The 18,858-nt window shown below is 43.7% G+C and overlaps 1 protein-coding gene across 1 annotated transcript in view; it reads left to right on the top strand.

Annotated features, from left to right (window-relative positions):
* The first annotated feature begins 2,181 nt into the window (after window positions 1-2,181).
* SETX (senataxin) overlaps window positions 2,182-18,858 on the top strand; it is a 1,477,926-nt gene continuing 1,461,249 nt past the window's right edge. Inside the window, exon 1 of the mRNA XM_069609306.1 lies at window positions 2,182-2,343. The gene's annotated coding sequence lies outside the window, so the exon portion shown is untranslated. The remainder of the gene's footprint in view (window positions 2,344-18,858) is intronic.

Raw genomic sequence — 18,858 nt, 5'->3', positions numbered from 1 at the left:
GCACATCATCATAAACATCATAATCCCCATTCACAAATCATTGTAGAGATGGTCAAGATGAGTCAATATAGATAAACATACACAAACATCGTTCTGTGTTCAATGTTATTATTTGAAATAACATCACATCTCGAAATTCACGTTGCCTTTGGGTATAGGACTATGTTACTGTGTATATCCTAACATCATAGACATACACCAGCATCGCTCTGTATCTAACGCTATTTCTTTACGAAATTTCCACAAAAACGAACATCACATCTCGGAATTCACATTGCCGTTGGGTAGAAGTATATATTACAGTGTATATCCTTACATCATAATCGCATTGGCATGCAGAGGTCAGATGAAAATATCCGGATGATCATGGACATGGAACATTACAACATAGGTCATTATCGAGATGGTCAAGATGGAGTCACATATATCAGTTTGCGTCAACATCGTCCTTGGTTTAATACAGAGAACATTGACTCAGGTTACAGGATGAGAGTGATTTCTTACAGAAAGCAACTTAGAGAAAATTCCTCATTTAGACCGGGGGGATGTAATGTATCAAGAGCGTGTATCCAGTACTTTTCTCGTTGCGACAGAAGGGCTTGATAATTGCCACCCCTCTGTGGTCGTTTCACCACTTCTACCACTTGAAATTTAATTTGGGCGATAGTGTGTTGATGATCAATAAAATGTCTAGCTACAGAGGATCTGAGATTCTTGCACCTGATTGTAGATTTATGTTCTGACCATCTATCTTTCACTGGTCTTGTCGTTTGGCCAATATATAGTTTCCTGCAAGGACATTTTATCGAGTATATCACACCAGCAGAAAGACAGGTGGCGAAATTCTTAAATCTTAAATTTCTTGCCTGTTTGTGGATGAGAGATATTGTTTCACCTTTGATAAAATTGTTACAGTTGGTACAATTGAAACAGGGAAAAGTTCCCTTTTTCCTTGTGCTGAGAATAAGTTGCTTATCCTTTGATGGTATTTCTGCTCTTACAAGTTTGTTCTTCAAATTTCGTCCTCTGTTGAAGGTCATCATGGGTGCCTTAGGGAATAGTCTCAAGAGGTTTGAGTCATTATGCAGTATGATCCAGTATGGGCCAGTGTTTTCTTAGCGTTTTACTCACCACTCCCTCCTCAACCCCAGTATAAACATTACATAGTATCTAAATACCTTATGTTTGCATAGCTCTCAACTCACACGCTTTTGGCGGGGTGTCACCCGCCTTGTAAAGGGCAGACACACCCGCCAAGCCTCCTGCACGCCCATTCATTCCAATGGCCGTCTCACCCGCCAAAAACAAAATTGGGTGATTTCACCAGCCTTTAAGACAAAAATGGTTGAGAGCTATGTGTTTCTTTAGCTACACTGCAGCCTCTTATTGCATTATTAGGGACCTGCTGTGCTGTGTCTGTGCACACTGATTTTGAGCATTACGTTAGGTAGTGGTTGCGCAGAGTCAAAGTTTGCATCATGGGAGTGTGCCACAAACTCATGCGGGTGCCATAGCTCTCAACTCACACGCTTTTGGCGGGTGTCACCCGCCTTGTAAACAGCTGACTCACCCGCCAAGCCGCCTGCACGCCCATTCATTTCAATGGGCCTCTCACCCGCCAAAAATAAAATCGGGTGTTTTCACCCGCCTTTACAACACAAATGGTTGAGAGCTATGCGGGTGCACATTTTTGTTTTTTGCACCGTATTGACTAGAAACTGCACTGCCTCTTCCACCATTCTGTGGGGATGAATTGTAGCATGACATTGTAAGAAAATACCGAAAGCGTCATGAAATATCGAGGGTATTGTTCAGTGGAGAGGAGCGAGACACAAAAAATGGAGTTTGATACATTGCATGTAAGTACCATGACGAGGAAGAGTAGGATAAGGAGTGATAAAGATTACGGGTAAGAGCAAGACAGATATAGGCAGTCTATTCTGTAGGGATTCCTGAAATTTTTTTCCACCAGTATGGCGTCCACAGTCCTCCCTTTGCCCTATCATAAGCTGAGAACCTGTGCAGCGTTCTAGTTCTTTATTAGACCCCCATCGTATTCTGCTCTGAGCCCTCTTGCGCATGACGTCACCGCGCCGCCGCTCTGGGCTGGAGGGAAAAAGAACGACTACTGTGAGGAAAGTAAACAGAAGTCACGTGCTGACGTCCAGGTTCCGGGGGCAGGGTGGCAGGCGCGGTGCGCATGCGCGCCTCTGGGAGGCCGGCCTGAGTAGTACAGGCCAGGGTGCCGGCTGGGGGTGTGAGCACTGCTGAAAGTCTCGGGCATGGTGGCGGGTTGAGGGGAGCGGACAGACCCGGCGCGAGGAGCGGGGGAGCGGCCGCCAGGTGAGGAAAAAGCAGGCTCTGGCCTCTGGGGGTGCCTGTACATCCATAAGTAAACACTGTGCTGCAAAGTGTTCCAGAGCAGCCGCCGCCGCGAGCCCCGTCTCCATTAATTCCACCCGTGAAACAGCTGTCGAGGGTGGCCCTCCCTCAACTTTTCCCACTCGCCAGCCTTGCTGGTGTTGCTGCATGACGCATGTGTTGCTGTCAGCGCCCGTCACCTACCTGTGCTGCGCGGGGTACCTGCGCATGCACCGCCCCCCAAAAAGCCCTGCACCAAAATACGTACCACGGAAACCACAAGGAGGCCATGCGCGCGGGGGCTGGAGGAATACACTGCAAGCCAGGAAAGTGCAAGGCTGTTCAGCAGTTTGAATGACGTGAGGGGAGCTGCAGGCTGGGGACCCCTTCCACTCACCCGAATGCCAGGGGAAACCCGTGCACGCGACCCTGACCGTGTCAACAAAAGTAGATTTTATTCCCTGTTGGTCAGCACAAAAAAGCAGCTAACCGAAGCCTGCAGAAGTGGTGGGGGAGTATCCGGGTCTCTGACAGGATACATTGAGTATCCTAGCTGCTAGGCATTTCAGGCATTACCTAGTCTACTTTGTACCTGCTATCGGGCAACATTCTATCAGTGACTGGGTAAGAGGCTGCACTGGGCGAAGAAGGCTTTAAGTGTCAAGGCCCACAAGAACAAGTTTCTCTTTTTTCCTCCTCGTATAGAACACTGACCTGGGTAACAGCCTAATTCAACGCAGTAAACTTAGTACTGCTGCCCCTTGTGAGATAATATTAATATACTAGTCCGAGAGTTGATAATCATATAGACTAGCCGTAAAACATAAAAAAAACATCGCTGCAATTATTGAGCATGGAAACATTGTAACTAGACAATCTCCTGAAATACATCTTCAGGCTACTAAAATGTTACCAAGACTTTGTATGTAGTCCCCTACAGCAGTATGTGACACACAATTAAATGATACACTGGAGAGGAGTCCGGGTCTATGGGCCATCAGAGCACTTATCAATAACATTAGAGTAGTAAATGGGAGGCTGGGGTTTCAGCCTTTATAGTAGAAGGCAAGTTGAGAGACGGTGGAATACCACAGCATAAGGGGATGAAGGACGTGACTTGTGAAGCCATTGTTCAGGGATAAAAATGTCAAGTTGCATACTGCTAGCCAGGTCTAAAAAGTCCTGCCCCCTCAATTATTCACATACACACAGCACACCGCTACTCACCAAGAGGTAATGATCACTGGTCAATGGGTAGTGGCGATTGCACGTTTTGATGCATGCATTGCTGATATCCAATGCAACTCAATGCAAAAGAGGGCAAGTAAAATGATTAGATTGGGTAAAAAAGCCTCAAAAAATAAAAACGAAGCTTTTTAGGGGAACTAGCATACAGGAAATGAGATGCATGGTACCTAGTCTCATAGATCATGTAAACCTAATGCAGGACAATTTGCGCATAATTTGATTATGGTGGTATTACCAGAGGGGCATCAGAAAACTCAAGATAAGAAAAACAACAAGAATAAAGAAATCGCAGGATATAAGGAGGTTTTTAATACATGCGCGGGAAGATCATATATTGAATATTGAACATGCTATGGATTCCCCCCCACACAAATCCATCCCCACCAACCTCAAACTCACCGAAGTCAACCAGTAAAAAGGGAGGAGCTATCGCTGCAGCACACAAGGAACGCCTCAAAATCCTGACTTGGTTCCAAATGGATATCACAGACTGTGAAGGACTCCTGGGCAACCTCGCCTGCAATCGCCAAACCATGCCCATCTCAATTACTTACATACCATCATACAACCCAACCATCGCATAAAACTTTGCAGATGTAATTGATAAACTAACAACACAGCACAATCATCTAACGGTCCTTGGAGACTTCAACATTCAGTTTGGAGTAAACCGAACCGGCACCCAAAAAATTGACCTGTTACATGGCCAGCTTTTACTGCAAACAGTGGATCGAAACATGCTGCAGGCCACACCCTCAAGACAATCTTTTGTAAGGAAGGCCTGTTACACGCCTCCACCCTATTCAGGTATTATAGAGTGATCATCTAATGATTCCTTTTACTTTTACTCGACAAGTGACTACTGTCCGGAGAAGCTGGAAAACAGTAAACGCTGCAGAACTCAGAAATGTTATAAAAGAGTCGAAGCCCATCCATGACAAACCGTAACTCTTACCAGTGAATGGAAGGAATTTTAGTGGCACTAAACTGGATAACCAAAGCACTAGACGCCCTCACCCCACTAAAGCGCATCACTCTGCGGAAAAAGGATTTCAGCCAGATGTTCCACACCCACCTGTGAACACTGAAAAAAAAACCAACAATTGAGTTCTTGAAAAAACCATGAGGAAACACTACAACCCACAGGACATTGGCACTTACCAAAGACCGATCTGCCATTACAAAGCAAAAATCCTTAAAGCAAAGAAAAGTTAATTTTCAGAACGAATCAATAATGCACCTCATCCAGAGAAATAACTTTACCAAATCATTAACAAGATGAGAAACCTTGCTTCCTACCCAAAAAGTGTGATCCTAACCCATTTCAGAAGTGAAGTACCAAGCATTCGGCAAGCCATCAGCGTTTTAATAAGGTACATAACGAACTAACAATCAAGCCACAGGCAATGTCATTCGGCCTACAACCTGTGACGAATCTGAGCAATTCGTCCCTTCTTCCCAGTGGGAGCCATCCCTTTTGAGGCTAGGGCGGTGAGCTTGCTAAGAAAGACCCTCCGTAAGAGTCTGGGGACAAGGCCTCCTATTTCTATAAGTAACACCCTGTCGGCATATATGAGAGTGGAAAAGACAGATGACATCTGTGTGTCATTCAATAAGTTATGACATTGCTTCAATATCTTTGGCTCAAGGTAATGTTGGAAGCACCTTGAGCTCAGCAGCTGGTGAAGAACAACATGCCCCTTTGAAATACTTCGGTGTGAATAAAGAGACAAGAAAGCTCGAATGGAGGAAGACTAGTCCTACGCGGAGGTGAGCCTCCCACAAGCATTTTTCCTGGAGGGGCAGAGCCATGTTAGACGGCAGAGCCTGCGGTGGCATGGAAGAACAGAGTGGATTGAGAGAGACAGAAAGGCCAGCGCGGAGATACTGCCATGAAAGAGACTGGCAGAAGAACTGTCTCACCTGGTGGAGTGACCACTTTTTCGCCCTGGTGGGCCTGCGGCACAGAAACAGAGAGCGGAGGAACAAATCCTCAGTTCGCAGTATGAGGGCTGTCAACGCTGCCGAGACTGCCATAATCTGAGAAGTGGATGCTTCTATAACGGAGACATAGAAGAGAGGAACGAGCAGTAATGTTGGACGCCTCAATGCCATCCCGCTGGAGCACAACCAAGATGATGTCCGGATTTCCCAGGGAGAACGGAGTGGGACACAACTTGAAGCAGCCTAATGAGGAGGGTTATGGACGCCCGAGAAAAACCCATGTTATGAATATTGGCAGGGACCAACAATCGCACCACAAAAACTACCACCTTCAAAAATCAAGAGGGGTCTGGCGAACCCTGGGGAAACGAGGAACCTTATACAACTGATAAGAGAAAAGACCTTGAGGGTTCCGTGAGTCTGATCAAGATTCTGACATAGAGGAGGAAAGAAAAAGGCCAAATTTGTGGACAAGGAGGAAGGGAATCCTCTCTCTTTTAAATGACAATAGCGTTTGGTTTATGCAGAGACTTGCAACTTTTTTCGAGGAATCTAAAGAAAGACCCAATGATTTTGCTTTGGTGAATGGTCAAGAATACTTCTTTGGTGAACTGTGAACATTACCATGCGAGTGATCTCAATAACATTGGCTGGATAAAGCCTGAACTGAGAGGCCATGGTTGTGGCCTAAATTTGAGTTTTATTAAAGCGGTAGGGACAAATATTGGATAGGATTTGGACTGAGGACTATCTTTTAAAAAAAAAAATTGACAGCAGACCATGCAGTTTTTGTTCATAGGTAGGGAAATACCTCTTGGCATTAGGGACAGATAATATTTTTGTTTTAGTTAAATAAAACGGCCTGAATGTGACATCCCTGAGTCTGCCTTCTTCCAGGTCAGCACAAACCGCACCGATTCAGTTTTAAACAAAGATCTGAACCAGACTTTAAAATTTGTCAACTGACCAAAAACCTCTCTCTCTCTCTGTCCCTTGCTCCCAAACTTCTATAAAGACCTCCTTAACCAGGAATGACCTGCCCATTTGAAACAGGAATTGTATCAAAAGCTTTGAAGGCTGCCTATGTCAAACCACATCTAAAGAACACTGCTGGAGACCTAGAAGACAGCTTCAACTTTTCTCCTTCAACTTTTCTCCTATCTCAAACATACCATACCCAGTCACAATGTGTACCAGCACATCTTGAAGCATCTATTAACTTACTAGACGGCTGACAAGTTGGTTTTAGATCTGAGTTGCACCAAAACGGCACTCGTTTCCATTTGGGACGACCTCAAAATCTCAGCATCAGTTGACACCGTTAACCAGAGTACACTAACTAGAAGTCTTGAAGAAACCGGCCTCCATGACACAATCTACAATGGATGAGATTGTTCCTATTGGACAGAATGAAAATCACCTGTCTCCACTCTTTCAGTTTGAACCCCAAACTTATCACCTGTGGCGTTTCCAAGGGGTAAAGCCTCTCGACACTCCTCCTTCACATCTATAGGACTCCTTTGATCATAAAATCGTATGCGCTTCCTTGTTACAACTATGCAGATGATCCATCCTATACAAAATGACCGATGATGGAAACTCCAGGTCCATCCTTGGCAACTGCATCATGCAAACAAGCGAATGGATGATTGCTAACCACCTAAAACAACCCAGACCAAATGAAATTATAGTCTTACCTCATGCTGCACCTTGCGCACCCCTGTTTTGGCCTTTGGAAATGGATAACTGCCACAAACCCTCCAGAACCTAGGCATTTTAATAATCAACAGACCCAGGCTGAAAACTCAAGTCAATTCAATAGTCAAAATGTGCTTTTCTCGTCTTTCTTTATCTGACGGATTATGTCCAATCTGTCCTTCAGACACTGACTGCTGGTTGTCCTCTTCCTGATTGCTCAGCCGTTCCTTAAACCAACCGGCCTTTACCTAGCTATGTTGTGCTACCTCAAAAGAATTTCAACAGACCCAAAACACAGCAGCTTGACTACTACTCTGACTCAACCGGATGGAACGCCTAACATGTACTCCTCTGGCTAAAAATCGAAAAATGAGGTAAATTTCAAGACCCCATGCATTGCCCACAGAGCACTTGAAGGTCAAGGATTTGAATTCCTCCGAAACACAATCTCAATCTACCAACCAATCATAGACATAAGATAGAGAAACAATCTACACTTAGAAGCCAAAAGGATTTGAAGAGAAAGGCGCAGAGGTGCCACCTCTTCCAGTATGGTGGCTAACCACCGAAATGTGCCACAAATGGAAATCTGCTCGCCACAGGACCACTTGAAATTCAGGAAAAGTCTTAAACTTGCCCCATCAATGCTTAACTAAGTTAAACCTGCACCCATAAAGCAGTAGAAGCAGAACACAGGACACTTTAACACCTCAACCACTAAAGCCAAACCCCTCTCACCATACAATCAATAATTTGAAAGCACTATGGAAACCTGAAGAAAACTCCTTTGTCTACCCCTCAATTGCTCTCCACCCGACTCACCGCACACATGTCGGCAAGCAACTTGCACACAGCGTTTAAGAAATTCCCCCCCTTTCCCCGATTTCAAGCAGTACAAACGTACACCTCTAACTAAAACTGACAATCCCCGTCCCTGGTCAACCCACACTATAAGCACTAGGCTGCTGCTTTGGACACAAACCTCTCAATGCCTCCGACATTTACCACCTAGAGGGCTTATACACACCTGTAGCTTGGGGTACTTCCAATTTGCATCAACACAAAGCACTGCACTCTTATCGCTCCTCCCAACTAACCTAACCCACAAACTCTTCCAAAGTGCTTGAAGACATACAAATCCCAATATATCGTAACATAAAAACCTGAACGGATCTATGTGATCACTGCGCCGCCCGGATCTATGTGATCACTGCGCCGCCCGGATCTATGTGATCACTGCGCCGCCCATAACTGCCTGTGCGGAGCCATGACGTCCAAGGGTCAAAACGGACCCTTGTATTAGAGAAAGGAAAAGGTGGATGAGAGCGGAATTGAGGGCTCCTCTAGCTATGAACGGAAGGGATAGCCCACATAATTAGGTTAATTGAGTTCTCCTGAGAAATGTTGGGGTTGAATGGGCAGCAGAAATTTGGAAATGTGCAGTTAAATTGGAAACGTCACATAATATCCATCAGATGCAAGAATATCTGATTTTTGCAGAAGTATGGTGGTAATATTTTGGTGTCAAATGTGCAGCTGTTGGGTAATAATTTACGTTTGATAGTTATCACTTGGAAACTGCGACCCACCCATACTATTACATGTGATTCTATTGTTTATGTATATATAATTAAAAGGTTAGTTCTCAAGCCCCAGGCAGATAAGGCCAATGTAAAATGTAAGGATAATTCAGACCCGTGAGGGTACTTTACTTTATCCTTTTTTTCACATATAAGTAGTTGAATGAAATCCTTCAAACTTGGCATAGTTCCTACTTTGTACCCATTGATAAGGGTATTAGAGTGAATCTGACAAGTCCGACCTGTTGCATTGATTGACATTACTAGCAACACGCTTGTTGGAAGTATTAAGCCAGCAGCAGATACACGTTGTAATAGCAGATAGTCAATCTACCCTTTTTTTATGAATCCTAACTGCATGTGTAATATTATTTAAAGAAAAAACAAAAACTAAGTGTGGATTTCACCCTATATGTGGCTTGTTTAGATCTACATTTGACCAGGTACACTAGGGTAAATTATGGTTAAAATTGAGAGTGGGGATTAACCGAGTGAATTTTAAAAATAGTTGCATCCTACACAGTTATAGTTCAGGTAAGGTTAAATGCTTTAGGTACATCAACTAAAGAAATACCTACCTTTTGGAGGAATAAAACAGAGGTGCCTTTTGGCCAGCTAGTTATTCAATCTATATACTAGTGCAGGGATATGCATAAGCTAGTGCACCTTCGGGTGTTATGGTGTGCGTATGTGGATATAGGGATCGAAATAAGGATTTGATTAGCAGGAGGTAAAAGCAGCCTCACCAGATCTATGTGATCACTGAGACCACATATAATTGCGACAGCCGAAAATGCCGACTTTTTTTTTTTAAACCCTCTTTGCACCACATAGATATGCGTGGGGAGACGCCCCCCCCCCCCCTGCTCCTCCCCATACTACTATAATATCCCATACCACACCAAATATGTATATGTGGTGTAAGTGGCTTTAAAACAAAAAAATAAAAAGTCGTCATTTTCGGCTGTCGCAATTCTCAGGTCGACATTTTTGTACGATTCTGCCTCACCCAGTAAACAGGAGCTACCTCTGGAAACCAGGCACTATTATGAAGTGTGCCGCAAATATAACTTCCACATGAGATGCAAGCTATAACTTTTTGACAATTGAATATTACCCATTATGCTTTGACCCTTTTCTGGACCTGTCCTAGTGCTCATCTATGCACATTCCTAAATGCACTGGATTAATGTCATATGAATATATTTGTATTGCACCAGTTGTCCTGTGAGTCATAGGTAGCTGTTGGTTTCAAGTGAGCTCTACTGGGCTGTAACCAGAAGCTAAACAGCTCCCCTCAATTTCGAACCCTGGTATGGGCAAATGTATTTGGTACACTTAAACGAAATAGGTCTGATTTGAATTTAAGTATACAATGCAGCAGGTAGTCCTGCGTGATTACTGGTCAACAGCAAGACTGCATGAACATTTGCAAATTGAGACAAAGATTCGAAGTGTGTCATTGGAGTGGACACTTATTGTGGAGCTGCTGAGATGTGTGGATTTATATTGGGGCATTTTTGATTGGACTACATTGGCCATAGGTGGGCCCATTGTAATGAGATGTCTTCATGACGTCATTACTCTCCTCACAATTTCTTAATTGTTTCAATGTGCACACGTTATTTTTACATTGCAGCTGTGCACATGTGCTTATGCTTTTAAAACGCCATGGTACATTTTTGCCATATACGTTTAATTCTTGGACATGGTCATGCATAGAATCATGAATTTCTGTCACAAACTAGGAGACGGGACAAGTGTTCGTGGACAGAAGAGCAAACCTATACAGACAGTTTCATGTGTGGTCAGAAGTATCCTCTTTTAGCCAGGCTCACTAGCAAAGACAAACAAAATGAATATCTGCCCCAGAGCCTCACAGAGAGTAAAAACAGATCTCCATGTTTGATGAGTACATCTGCAGAGAAAGAGAACAATTCAAGCTGCAACATTGTGAGGTTTATTCTTCAAATGTCGATGAGGGCACAAAGTCCAACGAACCTTACGAAAGGCATTCAAACTTAATGTGGGCTCCATATTTGAAAAACGCATGCACACTACTGCAGAACGGGATTCCTAGCTGACCATGCTACACAGTAGTGAAGGGGTGCTAGGGAAGGAAGGAAAACGAGTGAGAGGCAAAGGGGCAGACTGGCTTTATATCAGAGGCTTGAACACCTAGTAAGTAGATGGTCATGATTCTACTTTATCTGTATGCAGACACAGCGTGTGTTTTAAATAATATAATTTACCTCTAACAAATCTGGTTCCAACCATGACATTAGTTTATGTAATCTTCTTGTTGTTGAATCAACTGCTGCTTTAAAGAAGCTGCTTAAATTCACCATGTGTCGTTATTTGTGAAATCACTGATCGGTTATGTTCAATTGTGAGTAAGGCGTTGGCATTCATGCCAAGTTTCCGTAATTGCCCAAATGCAGAAAAGAATAAACTGTGCATCATGACTTTCTAGCCAGCCCCTAAACTAAACCCAGACATAAGGATCACAAGCCCACAATCACAGTCACCAATGGTGACCAATTGGATGCTCCATGGGCTGGCGAGATAAGGCCTGTGTATCCAAAAGGGTAAAAACCCATGATACCATGCCCCACCCTCCACTTTCTTTCCTACTCCTTGCGGTCATTGACCTATGCAAAGGAGGTCCTAAAACTGAAAGTCGCACCCTAAACAAAACATTGAGGATTAGCTGTTGCGTATGTCTTCTGACCATATAAGAAAAGACCATGTACGACACGTGGCAATCTAGACTACTATGTTGAGATGTATATCTTCTACCTCCCCATCATGTTCCCTTGCATATTAACCACCCAAGTTGAGCCTTATTTGGCGTTTAACCCTCTGCCTTGTTCTCTCTCTTTGACCTGATCTCATGGACTAAATGCTTCCTTTAGGGACGTTTGGCCGCACTGTGCTAGATGGTTGCATGCCAGCCTTACCTGGTCTTCTGTTGTCCTGTGTTCAATGCATACTCTGGGTTGGATTTACAGGTTGCATTATTGGGTAACCATTCTGTTTGTGAATAATGCTGTGTTTCTCTTTAATTGCATTTTTATGAGTAATCTGCTATGGGATAATTGTTGGCGGTTTTCATGTACAGTTTTCAATAAAAATATGTACACAACTTAGTATTATTCAATTATTATTTGTCAATATTCAAAGCTCCACACAACATCGCATACAATACAAAGTGCCAAATGATGAGGGTACAGCAACAAAACTTTAAGTACTTCTTGTACCCCATGTGCTTTCAGATGGGCTACAAGGGAGCAGATAATAAAAGTATGTGTTAACTGTCCATATTTTGGTCTAAAATGAAAGCGGCTATTCAATTATCACCCTTCCCCATCCCATTAGTTAAAAGGAACATAATGGCTTTTTTATACAAACAGATTTCAGGCCCTCCTTTCCTTTGATTAGTAAGGCTTCAAGGCATAAAATAAGCAGTGTCTCATAGCAATTTGCAATGCAATTCTGTAGGTTTGCTAATCAAATTTACCCTTGTGTAGCAAAGCTAGCTATTTAAGTTGCCCTGTTCAATAAAGCACAGCTCGCCCTGTATTCCTCTCTTGCAGTTGGTGCTCCGTTCACCCTCTTTTCTCTGTTCACTTCAAGTGTTGATGGAGGGAAAGTTTCTATATCCTGCCTGGCAAAGACATGTTATATTTTTTTTAAAGGACAGCCATGTAATGGTGTCTAGTCAATGGATCGAATATAAAGGGTCGACAGGTCAAAGGATTGAAATGTAATTTTTATTTGTTCACATTTTGTTTTTTTTTGGGAAAAACGTGGTTTTTAGCAAAAAAAGGGGGTCCCCCAAAAATAAAGTGTGGAAATAAAAATTAAAAAAATCGATCCTTTGACCTGTCGACCCTTTTACTGTCGATCCATTGACCTACAACCCCATGTAATTCCATTCCTTATTGCTACATATTGCATAATTACAGTATTGATACTGTAAAACACTGCATCATCTCCATACTTTACAGTAAAGTTAAGGGTAGTGTATCTAAATGTCATAGCATCATATTGATGAGTGAACACCTTTGAAAAGGTACATGAGAAGACGTTCAAATGGTTTTGATGGCAAACCTAGTTCTGTAACTTGCTGGTTTCATACATTTGTGCAACAGGTGCTCAATCCATGAGCAATCCCATACTCCTTAGCATTATATATTATCGCCCTCTTGCTTTATACCAGCTACCCTGAAAGTGAAATGACCAGAAACTACAATATTCCACCTAATTTCCCCAGTTCTCTGCTTGCTACGCCATCCACTCTTAGTCTCTTTCTTTCCTCTTGCATAATGAATACGCAAAGCTAACTAGATGTTTACGCAAAGTAGTGACCAATAGTTCCATCCAGGAAGACAGCTGGCCAAATTGTTTTAAGAGCCTTTTTTTATCATATCTATTTATTTGTGTCCATTCATGTAGCCAGCCTTTTACATTTTACAGACACTCATGCAGGGCTCGGAGAGTCTTTTCGCCCCTCAAATAGTGGAGTAGATTTTATGAAGGACAGTACCATTTGCAAGGGATGTTTGAAACTTTTATTTAACATTTACTTTTTTTTAGCAGTAAGTGTCAAATTAAAATGTCATTGTGCATGACTAACCTTTGGGTGGCAGCAGTGTGGCAAACATAAACATTGTTTGTAGTGACATGCACCAGTTTACAGAAATCACATTAAAATGTGTTATCTGTTGCTATGGGTCTAGTGCATTTCTCTTAGGTCGAATAGGTAAATTAAGTTACCCGACCTACAGCTCTATCTGAATTTTAAAGAATTTGCAAGGCCTGACACCTCAAGAATGCCTTAATTCAGTGGTATGTAAAACTGCTGTATCGTTGCTCATTCCATGTCTTAAATAACTTCTGGTGACATTAGCAATATTAATAGAACATTGACAATATTAGTAGAACATTGCTAATCAAATGGGTCTGTTTGCTAATCAAGAAGATTTTAATAAGCCAACTCTGGTAATCAATTTTTGAAAACTAATTTATGCCTTGAAAGGGCACTAAGTGAATGTCCTAATCAGCCATTTGTGATCAGCAACCTGTTGGGTTGGGAAGTTACGATCAATGTCAAGTATCATTCAGCAAGGTTTGTAGATAATGGCAGGAATGCTCAGAGCTGTTAGATTAGTCATTTATCGTTATTGTTTTATAGAATGCTTTATGCAAGACTCTTCTCCCCAGTCCCCATCTTCTAAGTGGTGGAATCGGCGCTAATCCTTGTTGCACTGTGTGGTCTTGTTCCCAAGGTGAGTGTGTTGTCCCTGAGCTTTTCTACCGGCATGCCATTGGCTTCTGTTGAAGTAGAGTGGCTGTTCCTTTGACCATTCGAATGAGTAGACAGATGTTAAATATGTAACTGATCTATTCAGCTAAAGGGACATTTTATGAAGGAGTGGACTATAATGGGAATGGCTAAAGAACATCTGTGTAGGCAGAGACATTGTGTGTATCTGCAATAAAACATTAACTGGCTCATCAGGGTGCTGCAAGGCACGTTGTGGGGATGGGGTTCAAAGGTGCCTTGACCGGCCCCTGGGGGCTATGTTTACAGGATTGCTGTTGTGCCCAATTGCCATTTTCCTGGTCTCCTGGTGCTTTGGCAGATCTGAAAATGAAAAGGGTGAGGTGGGTTAGTGGTGCAAGAGGGACAACGCAAGCTAGCTTTGCTGTTTTCTTGATGCATGCAGACGTGTAATACCCCGAGCTCTGCGTGGGTCTGCTTTAGGTGTTGCGAGGGAAGCTTTGTGTGCCCATGGTGCTTGGATGCATTGGTTGGCACTGTGATAAGTGAGGTTATAGTAAAGTTGTAGGGTTATTTTTAGATATGTAGGATTGTAGTGGAGTTGGTTTTAGAGGTGAAGCATTTATAATGTTTTGACTTTTGGGAGGGTTATTCAATTGTCCTGCGTGCGTGACACAGTTCAGGGTGCAAAATGTCAAGTTAAAAGCTACTAACCACACAAAATTCCTTCCTCTGTCACAGATGGCTCAAATGACACTCCATTTCTGCGACTGTTGCAGGGGTTTTATTGATTTCTTTGGCCGGGCACTATGGCAATCCCTCACTCTCTTGTCTATATGTGCCATTTTCCAATCCCGGGTCTTGGGTGGATAGCTCGGGGGCAACACCTTCGTCTTGGAAGCAAGACGGCACAGAGCATCACAAGTTCGATCCCCGGGTCCGCGCTTAGAAACCTCCGGGTATGAAGCGCGTTACAAATAACACATTACAATTTAAAACCCAGGTGTCCCCAGTCCCAGGGTTAGTATATAGAGAATATGGACCCCTGCCAGCCCTACAGATAAGGGGTGTATCAGCCACTTTTACTCCCTAAAAATAGGCAAATACTCCCAAGAAATAAAAGTAGGGAGTAAAAGTACACCCAACAAAAAATAGCTTTTACCCACAAAGCTCCATGGATATTTTTGGACCAGTAGAACACGTAGTAACACAGGAAAAAACTACTATTACTGCCAGATGGGAAGAAGTAAACCTGTATCATCTTATGTTCATGAATAACTAGGCGCAAAGAAATAATTATTACAAGAACATTTCAATTTTCCAGTTTAAACGTATTGTTACCCGCTTATAAAATACTCCCACTGCAAATTGGACTTATATTTTTACTCCCTAAAAATAATTTTACTCCTAACTTTAAAAAAAGGGAGTACAATATTCCCACTTCCAATTCCTATCTAGAGCGCTGACCCCTGCTGTCTAATTCCTATGTGGCTAATAGTGAGGACCTACACGCAAGTGCCTTTGCTGTCTAGAGTCCCTCTGGGACTTTCTAAACTATCCCTACACTACCGGTTTTGTTAGTAACTACCAGATGTTTTGGGAATGTGCCTTCCCGACAGTCTACTACACTGTCTCCTTCAACTCCCGCCCTGATGCTCATCTCCCTGTCTCTGTACATTGTTATCCTCGCTCTACTATCCTCTGCCAATTACATCCAACTTCTATCCTTCCTCTTCTGTCCCTCTGGTGTCTCACTCCTTCTACTAATTGCCTTCACCCTTCAATGTTGTTATTACTGCTCCCTCCTACTCACTTCTGTCACTCCACCCCAGCTTCTACTCCATCACCCCTCTCTCACTCTCCAACTTTCCACTCTATATTCCCTTTAGCAGTTTCACTCTTCCCTCTGTGCATGCATACTCGCCACACAGTACCACTTTCTCACCAAACAATGCCTAGCATTTCCCTTAATACACCTACACAGTCCACCATCCTTCCTCCTGCTGGTCTCATGGTCTGCTACCCCTTTCTCTGACTACACCTGAACAACCCACAACCTTTTTTTCCTCCCCCCCCCCCCCCATCCTTATCCCATTGGATCACTGGCTCTGACCCCGCCATCTGGGAGGTGTTACAAATAACCGGTTAAGTCCTGCACCTTTTCTCCTCACAGGCCGTTGGGAGGTAGAAATGGCGGCCCGCATTGCAAAGTGTTAATGTTTGTTATGGGCCGTGGCATGAATTCCGCCAAGGTAAGTAAAGTCTTGTTACATTTTGTTACCCTGGTAGAAGTCCCTGGTGTTGCTGCAGCAGTTTTGCTGCACCGGGGAGCGATGCCAGGGAAAGCCACGTACGATCGATTTCTTACTTCTGCTCTGTCCTTATTCTCCACTTACAGGGTGATCCCCCTCCCAACCTTTTCCCACATCGTTTCTTGATAGAATTGCCACTATCAGACATAAGATCTCCTGTTCTGTGGCGTGGCCTACTGCATCTGCAGTGGTCCCCACTTCTTAGCCCTCTTTATTTATATAGCGCACAGCAGCTCTGGGGCAGATAATCATAGCTGGTTACCGAAAAATGCATACTTAGTTACATGAGTGTGTTTGGATATACATACTTGGTTACAGGCAATACATAAGACATGAGGAGTTCCAGCAGGCGTTTTGGGGTGGGGGGCTGTTAGTTGAATAATGTAGCTTTGAGGCCTTTGCGGAAAGCTATGAGGGATGTTTCAGCTCGGAGTGCGTTGGGCAGGGCGTTCTAAAGTTTGGGTGCTAAGTGAGGAAAGCCGATTTATTTTTCCTCCCCAGCTTTAGCCCTTTTGACGGGCAGGATGCGCAGTTGGTTGGCATAGTGAGTTCTCTTGGTACGCGAGGAGGTATCTCTGATGGTTTTGGATAGGTAGGGAGGGGCCGAGAGGCTAAAGCATTTATGTGTTAATGTGAGTGTCTTAAATGTGATTCTCTCCTTTACTATGAGCCAGTGGGCCGCCTGTCTAGCCTGTGTGATATCTCTTTTGGGGATATTGAGTGCTGCTTTAAGCTCATTATTCTGGACTATTTGGAGCCGATTTAAGTTTTTAGCTGAGGTGCTTGCAAGAAGAGCATTGCAGGAGTCTAGCTTAACTCCAATGGTGGTACGAGCGATGGAGAGCAGTTTTGGTGGGAAAAGAATGTAATTTACTGAAACTGATATTATCATGGCCACTTTGGGTTTGAAATCCATCTCCCCTGCAGACCCAATTCCCCATTGCACTCTGACGCATTTCTCACATTGCAACCTCGGGGTCGTCGGTTATCTGTCTTTTTCTAATTGTTTCATTCCCCCTGCACTTAATAGTTATTCCTCTTCTTCAAAAGCCTAACTTGAATCCTTCACTCTTCTCTAACTTCATCTGATCTCGCTCCTCTCCTTCCCCATGAAACTGCTGGAAGCTCTTGTCACACCACTCCTCTGCTCATTTCTTGAGGATTCCCACCTCCTAGACCCTTGCCAGTCAGCGTTCAGGCCTGGTCGGGGCACCGGATCAGTAATGGTATTTGCAGTTGACGACCTGGCGCAGATCGTAGATCAGGGTGTTATCGGACTTCTGATCCCCCTTGATATCTCTGCTGCATTCGATACCATTGATCATGCTATTCCGATTCAGAGATTGTCGTCGGCAGGTGTCTCCGGCCGGGCCGTTGACTGGTTGCTTTCCTTTCTCTCTGACCAATCTCGATCTCTTCTTTCCCTTCACCTCATCTTCCCTTCCTGTCAACTGTGGTGCAACCCAGGGCTCTGCTCCCTCTCCCCTCCTCTTTAATGTATGTGTCCAGCTTCTCATCAACCTTATTCACTCTTTCGGCTTTCGTTGGTGTTCTTACTCTGATGACACCCAGATCCTGATGCGGCTTGGTCTGGCCCTCCCCTATACGGTCGAGCGCTGTCACTCCTGGCTCTCTCCAATCCACGTCTGGATGGGTCACAACTGGCTTTGCCTCTACGGTTATCGTTGGCACCCCTCCGACACCTCACTGTGGTTTACTGCCAAACTGTTCTGGACTTTCCATTCCAGTCACATGAATGTTTAGGGAGTCTGAGAATATGGCTGCTACACCCCTCCTCCTCCCTCAGTCCTAACCTTCGTACTAACCCGATAACCTGGCAGTGGTATTAGGGCTAATAATGGGCAGGCAGCAGCATGTGACCAGGTTGCTTTCACAAATAAAATATCAACAATTTTCCCTGAAGTGTAGTGTGCAATTTGCACAGCGTGCTTAAAAAGTGACCATGTATAAATAAGAACGCAACAAATCTGCCAAGCCGTGTTAATTGTTCCATGATTTACCTGAGCAGCAGGCATGGGTGTACTAGTGTTTGTAAGAGCGCCAGAGTCTGCAACAGTAACAACAATGACTGGAAAACTCCCAGCCTCTGTTCTAGTATTTAAAAGTGTAGTCATTGGGTGTATCTGTGTGGGTATGCTAGTGCCCATTTCAATGTCTACAGCGGCAATTGGGATAGACGGACAGCTCCCAACATCAGTGGCCATGGGATACACCCCAGCTAGTCGGACCGTGTAGTAGTGGACTCAATATCTCCAGGCACGATATTAGTTTTATTGTTGCCGATATTATAAGACTGAGCAAGATTCTGTCAGAGATGTATTACCATATACAGGCAATTCATTTATTACGGTTTACAGACACTTCAGATGTATTGGAAGTGTTACATGCCTGAATGCTATCAAGTCGT

Source organism: Ambystoma mexicanum, chromosome 8, assembly GCF_040938575.1.
Source record: "Ambystoma mexicanum isolate Mex_15411 chromosome 8, UKY_AmexF1_1, whole genome shotgun sequence".
NCBI classification, from domain to species: domain Eukaryota; kingdom Metazoa; phylum Chordata; class Amphibia; order Caudata; family Ambystomatidae; genus Ambystoma; species Ambystoma mexicanum.
This window is presented reverse-complemented; position numbering and strand designations above follow the sequence as displayed.